The sequence below is a fragment of the Chamaea fasciata genome, unplaced genomic scaffold, assembly GCF_029207755.1.
Source record: "Chamaea fasciata isolate MVZ Bird 193981 ecotype frontalis unplaced genomic scaffold, bChaFas1.0.hap1 SCAF_15, whole genome shotgun sequence".
In the NCBI taxonomy this organism is placed as follows: domain Eukaryota; kingdom Metazoa; phylum Chordata; class Aves; order Passeriformes; family Sylviidae; genus Chamaea; species Chamaea fasciata.
The window spans coordinates 17,471,774-17,486,154 of record NW_027094100.1 but is presented as its reverse complement, the minus strand read 5'-3'; positions in this window follow the sequence as shown (position 1 = coordinate 17,486,154).

Here is a 14,381-nt window from a genome sequence, read left to right as displayed (position 1 = left end):
GCAGTGAAGGATCAGTCAGATTCTTAGCTAAGTCATCATCTCAGGGGAACCTCAGCAGGAGCATGAGGACTTGGGGTGGGCACTCAGCACAGAGCTGGTCACCCTCCTGCATCTTTCCAGGCTTCCCTGGTTTCCTCCATGATTCCAGTGGGGCTGGCAACAAACATCAGCCTGGAGAGCATCCTGACGTAAATCAGAAACCAATCCTGAGGTAGCAAGGCGGCAGCTGGGAGCTGCCTGTGCCTGCCAGCAGCTCACCAGACCTTCCTACAGGGCAAGTGGCAGAGCCCCGTCACTCAGCAACGATGCAGGAGACCAGAGGGAGCACAAACCACATCTCACCCCTCCACGACTGCAGCTGCCTTAACAAGGACCCGAGGTGCCTTCAGGAACTATAATAATGAGGGCAATTAGCACAGTAGAAACAAAAATTGCCAAGTGCTGCACTCTGCAGATTTTTTTACCCTGATCTGAAGCGGCTGAGGTACAAAGCCAGTGGTTTTGGGAGGGCTCTGAAGGCTAGTCCCAGCCCTGTTGAAGGTCACCAAGCTGTGCCCCAGTGGGAAGGCTGACAGGGCCCAGCCTCGCGGGCAGCGGAAGGCCCTGGGGACCCCTGTGTCCAGGGGTTGTGCATTGGCACAAGTCTCCCTCTGCTCCTTGCTGGCCTGTGCTGGACCCACTTTCCCTGGCCCATGGAGGGGTGTTGTGGTTTAGGTTTGTTTATTCAAGTCATGGCACAATATGTGTGGTGGTTTTACATTTGCTGAATTTGTTTATTAACTGAGAGATAGGATTTTGGGAGAAAAAGGCAAAAGCAGGCTCAGCTTAGAAGCAAAAAAACAGATAGATTTTATTAATATACATTAAAAGAAGAAAATAAGAAAAGGAGAAAAAACCCCAACACAAATTAATTTCTAAAACTAACCTTTTCTCTTACTACAAACTGTTCATTTTCTACAAATAATGTAAAGAGGCAAAACTTAGAACTTTAGGTCAGTACCACTTACAAAAACAGTCTTTCATTCAGTCTTTGAGAGAGGGACGTCATTTCTGTGGTTTGGTAACTTTTACACAAAAGCAGCTCGCCCAGAAGAATCTGCATTTGTGGAATTTCCCATATCATGTAGCTTTTCTTATCACTACTTATGGGCCATGGATTTCACAAAATTGGGGTGGTACTTTTAAAAAATGAACTGTTTCAAAAAAACAAAGATTTTTTTTCAGCTCAGGGAAGAGAGATGATCTTCTCACTTCTTCACTGGCAGAGGGCTTCTTCTCATCTCTCTCTGTTCAACCTCTTATGGGGGCACAAAAATATCCACTCAGTTTATCACAGGTCCCTTTGCTCAAATCCACAAATCATCTCCATAATTTATATTGTCCACGATTTAAAATATTATCTTGTTACCAAAATCCACAGGAGATTTTCAACCTAGAACCAAGGCAACTCGTCATCCCTACCACTTAAAAGTCACTCTTCCTTTACTGACTTTGAGATCTTCATATTGGTTTTTTACATGCCTCCAATTTAGCCCTTTTTTTTTAATCTCTGAGAGGGGGTAGAGTTTTAAAGTCTCAGTCTGTGTCAGAAAAGAGTTAAAGCTTGCCCAGGCCCGCGGTAGTCAGGTAATCTCTGCCGGCAGCTGCAAATGTTTCAAAGCCACGCCGGTGGCGGGCAGGCTGATGGATACCTTGCCTACCGTTCTTCGATCCGACGGTGTGAGCAGCTGGCAGCTGCTCTGTAAGGCCCAGCGTAGAGTGCGGGAGGGAGAGATCCCACCCTCCCCGCAGGCCGGGGGTGCCGGCAGCCGGGGGGGCCCGGCCCACGGTCTTGCTACGACCTGCCCCGATCCCCGCCGCGGCCCCAGACACCGGGCCGGCCCCGCCGGACTGCAGCCAGGCCTGCCCCCTCCGCGGGCACGGCTCCCCGAGCCCGGCCGGCAATGCCCCCTCCGCGGGCACGGCCCCCCGAGCCCGGCCGGCAATGCCCCCTCCGCGGGCACGGCCCCCCGAGCCCGGCCGGCAATGCCCCCTCCGCGGGCACGGCCCCCCGAGCCCGGCCGGCAATGCCCCCTCCGCGGGCACGGCTCCCCGACCCGGCCGGCAATGCCCCCTCCGCGGGCAGAGCTCCCCGAGCCCGGCCGGCAATGCCCCCTCCGCGGGCACGGCTCCCCGACCCGGCCGGCAATGCCCCCTCCGCGGGCACGGCTCCCCGACCCGGCCGGCAATGCCCCCTCCGCGGGCACGGCTCCCGGAGCCCGGCCGGCAATGCCCCCTCCGCGGGCACGGCCCCCCGAGCCCGGCCGGCAATGCCCCCTCCGCGGGCAGAGCTCCCCGAGCCCGGCCGGCAATGCCCCCTCCGCGGGCAGAGCTCCCCGACCCGGCCGGCAATGCCCCCTCCGCGGGCAGAGCTCCCCGAGCCCGGCCGGCAATGCCCCCTCCGCGGGCACGGCTCCCCGAGCCCGGCCGGCAATGCCCCCTCCGCGGGCACGGCTCCCCGGGCCCGGCCGGCAATGCCCCCTCCGCGGGCACGGCTCCCCGGGCCCGGCCGGCAATGCCCCCTCCGCGGGCAGAGCTCCCCGGGCCCGGCCGGCAATGCCCCCTCCGCGGGCACGGCTCCCCGACCCGGCCGGCAATGCCCCCTCCGCGGGCAGAGCCCCCCGAGCCCGGCCGGCAATGCCCCCTCCGCGGGCACGGCTCCCCGAGCCCGGCCGGCAATGCCCCCTCCGCGGGCAGAGCCCCCCGGGCCCGGCCGGCAATGCCCCCTCCGCGGGCACGGCTCCCCGAGCCCGGCCGGCAATGCCCCCTCTGCGGGCAGAGCCCCCCGGGCCCGGCCGGCAATGCCCCCTCCGCGGGCACGGCTCCCCGACCCGGCCGGCAATGCCCCCTCCGCGGACAGAGCCCCCCGAGCCCGGCCGGCAATGCCCCCTCTGCGGGCAGAGCTCCCCGGGCCCGGCCGGCAATGCCCCCTCCGCGGGCATGGCCCCCCGAGCCCGGCCGGCAATGCCCCCTCCGCCGGCAGAACTCCCCGGGCCCGGCCAGGCCCGGCCAGCCTGGGGGCAGTCAGGCCCTAAGCCAGGCTCTCCTCAGCTGCCCACGTGTTACTTGCTCGCCGGACTGGGGAGAAAATGGAAATCTCCAATCCAGCTTCAGCTTTTGTATGGGTATTACCAAAAGTCGCCTTCCGTGTACTGAATGGTCAGAACTGCATGTGAGATCTAAAACCTGCCCCTCCATAAGTCCCTGTCCTTTTTAGAGAATTTTGGAGTTCTAGCAGGAGACACCGTTTCCACTCATGACAAGGGGTTTTCCCACACCGCCCAGCCCACTGCTCTGGCCTGGAGTCTCAGAGTAGGCTCATCCACTCTCCCATGTACCCTGCAGCACCCTGGAATGAGCTCCACACACGTCCCATTTCCTGCTTCCCAAACTTTTCCCTTGTCAATCGGCTTTGGGAGGATCCCATGCCGCTGCCCCACAAATCTCTCCCTCCCTGCTGGCCCTCCTGTCCTCCACATTCTGGTATTTGCAGAATCACCAAATTCACAGCTGTGGGAACTCCAAGTGCTCCATGCTCCCTCCTCCAGGCCATCACAAGGGGTTGTCACCGTGTCCCCACACCCTCGAGCCGGCTCCTCACGGTGCCCGTTCCCGTTGTCCTCTCACCTGTACTGGTTTCAGCTGCTCTCTGAGGTTCTGGCACCAGCAAGAACCAGCACTTTCCATTCCCAACACAGCTCAGAGGATGCAAAACTCCCCAGCCAGCATCTTTGTCTTTGGAGGAAGAGTACAGCTTTCTGTTCTGGAAACAATAGGAACCGCTCCACTGATCCATACCTGCTCTTCCTTTTGTTATTCTTCAGTACCTGTCCTTCCCTCTGGAAACCTCAGAGCCCGGGAGCCTCATCAGCTCTCTGTGCAAACACACTGCTTTGTGCTGGATGTCTGAACACAGAGCCAGGAGAGAGAGGCCAGGAGCTCCTGTTGGATCAGCTGTTGCCAACACACGTGGCCCAGGTAGAGCCTGTGATTTATTTAATATGTACAGTTACAATAATTTCATTTTGGAATCAGCCTCATGAGACAGGCATGAACAAAAGGGTAACATTTGGAGGAGAAGAATTCCTGATTTGTGCTCAGACAGAAGAAATTCTCCTTCTCTGCTACCTTGGCAATGACACAATGAGGGAGGAAAACAAAATCATTCACATTCTCAACTCCCTCCTCTCCAGTAGCACCAACATATATTTTGAAGAGCCTCAGTCAGGTTTTTACTGCAGAAAATAAACAATGAATTTTGTCCCCCCCAAACAGCAGCAAGAGAAACATCCTGACTGCCTCCAGCCTCAGCTGCTCACCTCCTGCTGAGCTTTCTGGCTTGACCAAGGCACAGCACAAACACATTTGGCAACAGCCAACCCCTTCATTGCTGAATGAGGACACATCCAAGACCTCCACATCTTGAATTCCAGGAGCTCCTGCAGGCCCTGCTTAGCTGGGGGCAGGGGGTGCTTTGCTGGACCAGGATTGCTGGAATCTCCCTTCCCCAAGGTGGTTCCATGCACTGCCAAAGGCAGCCAGAGCAGACATGGAGGCAGCTTTTAATTGATTCAGATAGAGCTGCAACCCAAAGGCCTCACACATGTTTTTCTCCTGCAGGAGAAGCCAAAGCCCCTGGGTGTCATTAGCAAGTGGCTGCAGGGCTGGGGGACAGCTCGGGGGCTGTGTCTGAAATTCTGCTCCTGGGTCTCTCCCTTCCCACAGCAGGAGCAGGCCCTGGTGAGGGTGTGGGGAAGGAGCTGCCTGGCAGGGTCACACCCCCACATGAGGCTGCCCTGCTGGACAGCCTGATGGCCCTGCTGCACCCATTGTCCTGCCTGTGACACCCAGCCAGGTCCAGGAGTAGCCTGGGGTTGGTGGGGCACCCTGGCCCCAAGCAGTGATGTCTCTGTGGAGACCCAGCCCCTCCACAAGCCTGGGGACAGCACAAACACCCCTGTCCAGCCTGTGAGAGCGTCACTCAAGTCAGCCAAAGAGGAGGTGTCCATGTCCTTTGGTGCTCTGGGTATGCAGGGGAAGCCCTGGGCTAGGATTTCCCTGCTCTCAGCACTCTCCAGAGGGCTGCAGGGCCCCCACAGCACTGCCCATCCCACTGCACCAGCATCTGCTATCTGGATGTATTGTTAGAGCAAATGAAGAAACAAGAACACACAGACCACAGTTCAAACTCATGCAGTAGATTGGGGTGAATTCTGCCCTGAGGTGTTTTCTCCTTGGATCATGTCACTCATTTTTCAGTCCATCAGCCCTGTGTGTTTTACAGCCTTTCAAATGCTCCCCTGACCCGCAGCAAGAGAATCCAGCTGTACCCAGGGCTCACGTGGATGCTTCACTCCTTGCTGGGGGCCATGAGCTCCATCTCTAACCTGAGCCACGGTCTGGCCTCTCCCAGACCTAAACTCTCCACTCCTTCAAGCCAGAAACCTGTGCCCTTGGCTGAGGAGGATCAGGAAAGGACAGAGTGGGGAAAAATACGAGCGGTGAGCTCAGCACCAAGTGTGTGATTTCCGTGGAGGCCCCTAAGATGCTTCCAATCCTGGTGTTTTTTGAAGGGAGGGCATCATTTCGAGTATTGATTTAAATGACCTCCACCATTAATCTTTGCAAGGGATAATTTTTTTTTTTTATTCCTCCAAGAGAACAGGCAGTTTTAGCCACAGCATCATCCTGGAGGGAGGGAGAGGGACGTGGACGGCTTTGAAGGCACCCAGCTCAAAGCCCAAGTTATTCTCCCTGTTTTTCCCTCACCACCTCAGCAGCAAGAACACATAAATTGTGTGTCATAGCTGCCTTTTCATCTGTCCCAGGAGTTATAGACTGCACACATAAGACAATTCGTGTTCCTCTGCATAATGAGGTGAGTTTTATAAATCATAAATCTTCACTTAATATGCAGGTGGTGTTTGCTGCCAGGTTTAGGAAAACTGATGTAGTTGCCAAGTTCATGAATGTCATAAATCATTCATGCTAAGGTAGTCTGCAATTGCTCAGTCCTTTGAGACAGACCAATTTCAAGGTGGTTGTTTAACACACAAACACGATCTTCATTGATTGTTTATACAAATATATTTTTTCATTAAGTTTTTCCCTCTCCATTTTTTTTTTCCTTCTTTAGCTGCTGAGAGCAATGCCCCAAAGAGTCCCTGCTAGTGGCTTCTCTCCAGTTTCAAAATTCCATCAGAAATCCATTACCAAATGCATAAAAATCCATGGATTTGTAATAAAACGAGCCTCCTAAAGCTCAGAAAACAGCCTGGATGTCTCCATAAATCCCGATGCATGTGATTAAAGAAAACAGAGTGCGAGAGCGCGCCTCAATTCGTCACAGGATCATTTAGGACATCCACTATTTTCTGCAAAATTGACATTAATTAAAGGTTTGCTGATCCCAGCAGGGTTTTCATCACTGCTCCAACTGTAGCTGCTGTGTGCACAGGAGCAGGTAATGCACTTCCCATGGGGAATACCCCATGTGCTTCTGGATTTAGCTGAGCCTACACACCCCGGAGCTTGCTCGGTGCTCTGCAGCCCCCTGGGATGTGCAGGATTCCGTGGGAAGTCTCATGAGAAAGCAGCTTTCCCAGGAGATCTGCAGTTTTTAGTGGGGTGGAAAATTAGAACTGTGTAAATCCTGCAGGTACCTGGGAAGAGCCTTCCCCCAGTGCCAAGAGGCTGAGCATGGACAGACCTGCCCAGGGCTGGGGGAGGGTCACAGAGCTCAGCCCTGGTGGGAGATGCTCTTCTTGGCCTTACATCTCCCAGCCCCAAATTTCACCAGGAGCTCTCAGCTTGTGGCCTTTGTGCCTCATCTTCTCCTCCCACCACTTCCTGGGCTTTGCCCTTTGCTTTCTGGTTTTCTATGACCACATTATTTCTAGGCTGGTCTAACAAGGTGAAAGCTCTGTCCTATCTTTCAGTGTCCAGAGTCATCCACGGAGGGCTGTCACTTCCCCTGCAGATGCAGGGGTTGGGTTATCAGAACCTTTCACTTCCCACCTTATTTACATCTTGTAGACATCCAAACAACCAAGGCACAGTACTGCTGGACAGAGTAGTAAATCAAAAAATGCTCAGGCTCAGACTCACTCAGCACTTGAGAGGGTCTGATATTGAACTCCATACCAATTTTGAGTGGATCTGAGAAAACTGCGTGGGTGGGAAAAGGCAGAGAATTTTGACTGCTGTTCTGTCTTCCATCATCCTTTTCCAGCGTAATTAACTCATCACAAATAATTCAGGCACTGGGTTCTTTCTCTTCATTTTCCCTGTGATCAGCCAACAAGTGCTGAAGTTCCTCGAGTTTATTCCTTGTTTCAATCTACTCACTGAATCATTGTTGCTGATGGGTTCCCAAGGGGAGGAGGAGGCTGCTCCTCAGCATGTTACTGTGTGTGCCAGCCAGAGCTGGAGATATGGGACAGACTGGTTGGTTCTGGGTCAGATCTGGAGTTTGTTCCTTTGATTTGATGAGCATGAAACCTAGAAATGACTTTTACGGGGAAAGATGACTTAAAATTTGACATGCCACTAATGTGGCATTGGACTGGCTCCCAGCCTGCCCTGAGATTTCTGTGATTTCAGTGTTACTCTTCCCAATTCTCCTCTGATCTCATGGTTCTCAGATTGGTGTATGTAGTAGTTTGAAGGCAAAACAAATGAGAGGCTCCAAGTCAGAGATACAATTTAATAGGAAAAAAGAAAAAAAAGGAAAGAAAGTAAAATAAAATCAATGCAATAATACAAAAGACCACTGACAGAGTCAGAATACAACCTGAGCGTAGTGATGGAAGCAGTCCAGATGAGGTGGTCTTCCTGAAGCAGTGATCCTGTAGAAAAGTCTGGTAGCTCGGGTCCTCTGGGAATCCAGTGGGTAAGCGCCCCCCTGGTGTTCAGAGTCTCAGCTTATATCCAGGCTGGAATGCTTGGTTTCTCCCTCTGGGCGGAGCATCCCACAATGGGATGGTGAGTCATGTGATAAGGCCTGATGGGCCCATTAACAGGAGGTAGTCCAGGAGGGGGTTATCTGTGAGCTGTGTAGCAAAGGTGCTGATGGCCCATTAACAGAAGATAAGCCAGAGTGGAGGAGGCAGGGAGCACTGCCTCACCTGGTTTCAACAGTTCTTGAAGATGGTGATAGAATATACTTCAACCCAGGACATTATCCACCCCTTATTCTATTACCATCTACATCATCCCAAATCAATACCTTCCTTAAACTACACACACACACATATATATATATAATGAAATCCTACACACAGTTCTCACTTAAAATAAGGTCTCCTTGTGGTACACAGTGGGTGTCCCCATCCTTTTGCATCACCCACCAAGTGTAACCAGGTCCTTGTGCAAAGACAACCCCACGGATGGGTTTGCCCTTGCCCGAGGTGGGATTAATCCAAACAGTCTTTCCTAACATACCTCTCATGTGTACCACAGGGACCCTATCTCCATCCACTGTATGCAAGGATTCAGACTGGGCAGGACCAGCTCGATTGATGGACCCTCGGGTATTGACCATCCAGGTGGCCTTCGCTAAGTTCTGTTCCCAATTTTTGAAGGTCCCTCCACCAAGTGCCTTAAGGGTAGTTTTAAGCAGTCCATTGCAGCGTTCCACCTTCCCGGCAGCTGGTGCATGGTATGGGATATGGTATATCCATTCGATTCCGTGTTCTCTGGCCCAAGTGCTTATGAGGCCATTCTTGAAATGAGTCCCGTTGTCTGACTCAATTCTCTCAGGGGTGCCATGTCTCCACAGGACCTGCTTTTCCAGGCCCAAGATGGTGTTCCGGGCAGTAGCATGAGGCACAGGGTAGGTCTCCAGCCATCCAGTGGTTGCTTCCACCATGGTGAGCACGTAGCGCTTGCCTTGGCGGGTTTGGGGAAGGGTGATGTAGTCAATTTGCCAGGCTTCCCCATACCTATACTTTGACCATCGTCCGCCATACCACAGAGGCTTCACTCGCTTGGCCTGTTTGATCGCAGCACAGGTCTCGCAGTCATGGATAGCCTGGGAGATGCTGTCCATAGTAATGTCCACCCCTCGGTCACGAGCCCATCGATATGTTGCATCTCTCCCTTGATGACCAGAGGCATCATGAGCCCAACGAGCTAGGAACAATTCTCCTTTGTGCTGCCAGTCTAGATCAACCTGAGATACTTTCACCTTGGCAGCTCGATCCACCTGCTCGTTGTTATGATGTTCTTCATTAGCCCGACTCTTGGGTACATGCGCATCCACGTGTCGAACCTTCACGGTCAGCCTTTCTACTCGGGTGGCGATGTCCTGCCAAATCTCAGCAGCCCAGATGGGTTTCCCTCTGCGCTGCCAGTTGGCCTTTCTCCAGCGGTCCAGCCATCCCCACAGAGCATTAGCTACCATCCATGAGTCAGTGTAGAGATAGAGCCTCGGCCACTTCTCTCGTTCAGCAATATCCAAAGCCAGCTGGACAGCTTTAAGCTCTGCGACCTGACTCGATCCACCTTCTCCCTCGGTAGCCTGTGCAACTCGTCGTGTGGGGCTCCATACTGCAGCTTTCCATTTCCGGTTAGCACCTACAATTCGGCAGGAACCGTCGGTGAAAAGGGCATATCGTCTCTCACTCTCTGGTAGCTCGTTATATGGTGGGGCTTCCTCGGCCCGTGTCACTTGCTCCTCCTCTTCTTCAGAGGATAATCCAAAGGTCTCACCTTCAGGCCAGTTTGTTATAATTTCCAGAATCCCAGGGCGATTCAGGTTTCCAATACGGGCGCGCTGCGTGATCAGGGCGATCCATTTGCTCCACGTGGTGTCGGTGGCGTGATGTGTGGTAGGAACCTTTCCCTTGAACATCCACCCCAGCACCGGTAGTCGAGGTGCCAGAAGCAGCTGTGCTTCAGTACCAATCACCTCTGAGGCAGCTTGGACTCCTTCATAGGCGGCTAAGATTTCCTTCTCTGTGGGAGTGTAGTTGGCTTCGGATCCTCTGTAGCTTCGGCTCCAGAATCCCAGTGGTCGTCCCCGAGTCTCACCCGGCACCTTCTGCCAAAGGCTCCATGACAGACCATGGCTCCCGGCTGCAGAGTAAAGCACATTCTTCACCTCTGATCCCGTCCTGACTGGGCCAAGGGCTACCGCATGAGCGATTTCCTGCTTGATCTGGGCGAAAGCTTGCTGCTGTTCTGGGCCCCAGTGGAAATCGTTCTTCTTGCGGGTGACCAGGTAGAGAGGGCTCACAATTTGGCTATACTCGGGAATGTGCATCCTCCAGAAACCTATGGCACCTAGGAAAGCTTGTGTTTCCTTCTTGTTGGTCGGTGGAGACATTGCAGTGATCTTATTGATGACTTCAGTGGGAATCTGACGCCGTCCATCTTGCCACTTCACTCCCAGGAACTGGATCTCTCGAGCAGGTCCCTTGACTTTGCTCCTCTTGATGGCGAAGCCGGCCTTCAGGAGAATCTGAATGATCTTCTCTCCCTTCTCAAAGACTTCTGTTGCGGTGTTTCCCCACACGATAATGTCGTCAATGTATTGCAGGTGTTCTGGAGCCTCACCCTTTTCCAGTGCAGCCTGGATCAGTCCATGGCAAATGGTGGGACTGTGCTTCCACCCCTGGGGCAGTCGGTTCCAGGTGTACTGCACGCCCCTCCAGGTGAAGGCAAACTGAGGCCTGCATTCTGCTGCCAGAGGAATGGAGAAAAAGGCATTTGCAATATCAATGGTCGCATACCATTTTGCTGCCTTGGATTCCAGCTCATACTGAAGCTCCAACATGTCTGGTACGGCAGCGCTCAGTGGTGGTGTGACTTCATTCAGGCCACGGTAATCCACTGTCAGTCTCCATTCTCCACTGGACTTACGCACGGGCCATATAGGGCTATTAAAGGGTGAACGAGCCTTGCTTACCACCCCTTGGCTCTCCAGCTCACGAATCATCTTATGGATGGGGACCACAGAGTCTCTGTCGGTGCGATATTGCCGACGGTGCACTGTTGCTCGGGCGATCGGCACCTGTTGTTCTTCAACTTTCAGTAGTCCCACAGCAGAGGGGTCGTCTGAGAGTCCAGGCAAGGTACTCAGTTGTCTGATGCCTTCTGTCTCTAGAGCAGCTATGCCAAAAACCCAGCGGTATCCTCTTGGGTCTTTGAAATACCCATTTCTGAGATAGTCTATGCCCAAAATGCATGGGGCCTCTGGACCAGTCACAATGGGGTGTTTCTGCCATTCTTTCCCAGTTAGACTTACTTCAGCTTCCAGTACAGTCAGCTCCTGGGATCCTCCTGTCACCCCAGAAATGGAAATGGGTTCTGCTCCCACGTACCTTGATGGCATCAGAGTACACTGAGCACCGGTATCAACCAGAGCCGTATATCTTTGTGGGTCAGATGTTCCAGGCCATCGGATCCACACAGTCCAGTAGATCCGATTGTCCCTTTCCTCTACCTGGCTAGAGGCAGGGCCCCCCTATTCCTGGTCATGGCATACATTGCTCTCTTCTTGTAAATATGTTTCTGAGGTTCCTTCAAGAGGATCAGTCATATCGTCATTCCTGTACCGTCTGGAGTTCTGTGCACGAGAGACCGGAGCAACATTGATTCTAGATGGGCTCTTTGTGGTAGGTGTTTCTCTTTTCAGTTCACGTACCCGGGCTGCTAAGGAGGAGGTGGGTTTTCCATCCCACTTCCTCATGTCTTCTCCATGCTCCCGAAGAAAAGACCAGAGGTTACCTCGGGGTGTGTATCCTCTCTCCCTGGCTGGGGAGCGCCTGCTCCTAATGGCAGAGACTCTCATTGGCTCTGGCTGGATATGGTAAATTTCTTCCTTAAGTTCTTTTTTCAGTTTCTGATGGCCTTCTTCAATCAAGTTCCGGACTTGCTCAGCCAGTCTTGTTTCCACAGATGAGACATGGGTACGAACTGGGGCAGTGACAGTGTCCTCGTAAATTCTTAGTTTATTAGCCAAGACACCTACCCTGTCCTCACCTTCCCTCCATTGCTGTGTTGCCAGGTAACGTGAGTACATCTCGGGTCCAAGCCGTGCAAATCTCAACCACATCCGTGATGTGCACTGGACACCATCTGGGTTTTTAGGAAATCTCTCATCTTCTGAAAAAATGATTTCCAACACAGCCAATTCCCTCAGGCATCGGATACCTTGTTCTATTGTGTTCCATTTTCCTTGGTGCACTTGGAGGTCTTCTTTACAAAGGTATCTATCCTTCACACTTGTTAGCAGTCGCTGCCAGAGGCTGAGAGGTTCTTGGCTTTTCCCAATCCCCTGGTCAATGACCACATCCCGGGACAACGATCCCAGTTGCCTGGCCTCACTTCCATCCAGAATGGTGTCATTGGCTGCAGCGTCCCAGATGCGGAGCAGCCAGGTCAGGATGGACTCGTTGGTCTGGCGGGTGAATTCCCTTCGCAGGTCACGCAGCTCACCCAGAGATAGAGAGCGAGTGATGATTTCTGGCTCTGTCTCTTCTGCTGATTGTGAAGGTCCTGCTGCACCCTCATCAGTCACTATGCGGACTGATTTGGTCCTTGATTTCTTCTTCTGAACGGGGGCAACTGCTACTGGTTTAGGCTGTTCCGGTTCGGTGATGGTTTGTGTGGAGATGCTGATGGCACCCTTAGTCCCTTTCTCCTCTGTGACAGTCTGCGTAGATGTGGACACTGTTGCCTCACTTTTGGCTTCTTTCTCCTCTGTGACGGTCTGTGTAGATGAGGACACTGTTGCCTTGCCTTTGGTTCCTTTCACCTCTGTGACACTCTGTGTAGACACTGATATCGTTGCTCTGCTTCTTTTTCCCTCTTCCTCCAGAACACGCTGTATCACACTAGGTAGTGTAAGCATGGTGCGGGCCGTGCAGAGAAGACAAAGCAGGACTAACAACAACATCATGCTGTCCTTGGCATCCAGAGGGTATTCCATATTTTCAAAAACTGCTGTGTCATGCCTGAAAAGCTGGAAAAAATCGTTCTTCACCCCTCCCCACAGGGGCTGGGTGAGATTGTTGAGGCCCCAGATGTAGCATCCTAGACCAGAACAAGAAAACAAAACTGGGTGTATATTCTGAATAATGTTCATTGCCTCAGAGTTTATCAAGCAATGGACATAATAGACTACTAAAGCAATTTTAGTACCATACCCTGGTCTACGCAGGAGCATTAAGACTGGCAGATAGTACCCCAGCTGTGGAAAAATATAGAGAGATAGATATAAGACACATGTAAGCATGTTGAGCATCATAGCGAACAGGTGTCTTCTTCAATACAAAATTATAATTCTGACTTTTCTCAGTGCCTTGTGCCCCACGTTGGGCGCCAAAAATGTAGTAGTTTGAAGGCAAAACAAATGAGAGGCTCCAAGTCAGAGATACAATTTAATAGGAAAAAAGAAAAAAAAGGAAAGAAAGTAAAATAAAATCAATGCAATAATACAAAAGACCACTGACAGAGTCAGAATACAACCTGAGCGTAGTGATGGAAGCAGTCCAGATGAGGTGGTCTTCCTGAAGCAGTGATCCTGTAGAAAAGTCTGGTAGCTCGGGTCCTCTGGGAATCCAGTGGGTAAGCGCCCCCCTGGTGTTCAGAGTCTCAGCTTATATCCAGGCTGGAATGCTTGGTTTCTCCCTCTGGGCGGAGCATCCCACAATGGGATGGTGAGTCATGTGATAAGGCCTGATGGGCCCATTAACAGGAGGTAGTCCAGGAGGGGGTTATCTGTGAGCTGTGTAGCAAAGGTGCTGATGGCCCATTAACAGAAGATAAGCCAGAGTGGAGGAGGCAGGGAGCACTGCCTCACCTGGTTTCAACAGTTCTTGAAGATGGTGATAGAATATACTTCAACCCAGGACAGTGTAACATCCTGGTTTCCTTACACTCCTGCCTGCAGACCAGTTCTCCAGGATATGATTGAGAACTCAGCCCTGGGCGTCAGCATGGCCAAAGGGAACATCCCCCTCCATTCCAGCAGCTCCAAGGTTTCTGCCTCCTGTTGCGAGGTGCCCTTCAGAGAAGCATCATTCTCACTGGAGTGGCAGCTGATGCTTCCCACTAATTCAGAGCTGAGATAAAACCTCAGGGAAGCTCCAGAGCTGCAGGACCTTCACAGCCATAACTCTTCCCTCTGGGAATATTTATGTTCTTGAGACTGATTAAGCTGGGCTTGAGCCATAGCTCACACTCCTTGAGATGCTCTCCTCCTGCAGAGGGTGACATCTCCTGGGAGCAGCAGTCAGGGATCCGGGATGTCAGGGAGTGAAAGCTGAGAGCCCACCAGGAATGATTTGAGGTGAAACCTTGCAAGCAAAAATCTGAACTCGCCCAAATCCAGCAAA